Below are 863 nucleotides of genomic sequence, written 5' to 3'. Positions count from 1 at the left end.
AAACTAATAAATAAATAAAATAAAAACAAATATTTTAATTCTTGTTTATCTTTTCTTCTTCTATTCCTTCTATCTTCATTCTTCTCTCTCTTCTTCTACCTTTCTTCATTATGAACCCAAATGGGAATGAGGAATTCAGAAGAACTCCGGAGTCCTATACAAACCCCACTGCTGACTTCTATAGAAGAAGTATTAGCATACCTCACATCTAAGCAAGTAGGTTTGAACTAAACTCTCAACTCATTACCCTAGTACAGCAAAATTGCCAGTACTCTGGACTTCCACAGGAAGAACCTATTGAGTTCCTGGCAGATTTCTTAAAGATTGCTGATACAGTACATAGTGAGAGAGTAGACCAAGATGTCTACAGACTATTACTCTTTCTTTTGCTGTAAAGGGTCAAGCAAAGAGGTGGTTGGATAACCAGCCCAAAGATAGCTTTAAAACTTGGAAACAGTTAGTAGACAAGTTTTTAAATCAATACTTCCCTCCAAGAAAGATGACCCAGCTGAGGCTGGACATTCAAGGTTTCAAACAAGGAGATAGTGAATATCTTTATGATGCCTGGGAGAGGCATAGAAGGATGCTAAGAAAATGTCCTACTGAAATGTTTTCAGGATGGGTAGAATTAGACATCTTCTACTATGGACTTTCAGACATGGTTAAAATTTCTTTAGACCACTCTGCTGGTAGTTCCATACACAGGAGAAAGACTGCTGAAGAGGCTCGCGAGCTTATTGAGACAGTTGCCACTAATCAGCATTTGTACTTAGCTGCTAAGACTTCTATAAAAGGGGAGGTTAAGGCCATATCTACCGAACCTAACCCTCCAGAGCCAGATGGCCCATTGACTCAGTAATTGC

Source organism: Arachis ipaensis, chromosome B02, assembly GCF_000816755.2.
Source record: "Arachis ipaensis cultivar K30076 chromosome B02, Araip1.1, whole genome shotgun sequence".
NCBI classification, from domain to species: domain Eukaryota; kingdom Viridiplantae; phylum Streptophyta; class Magnoliopsida; order Fabales; family Fabaceae; genus Arachis; species Arachis ipaensis.
Note: the sequence above shows the minus strand (reverse complement) of the source record.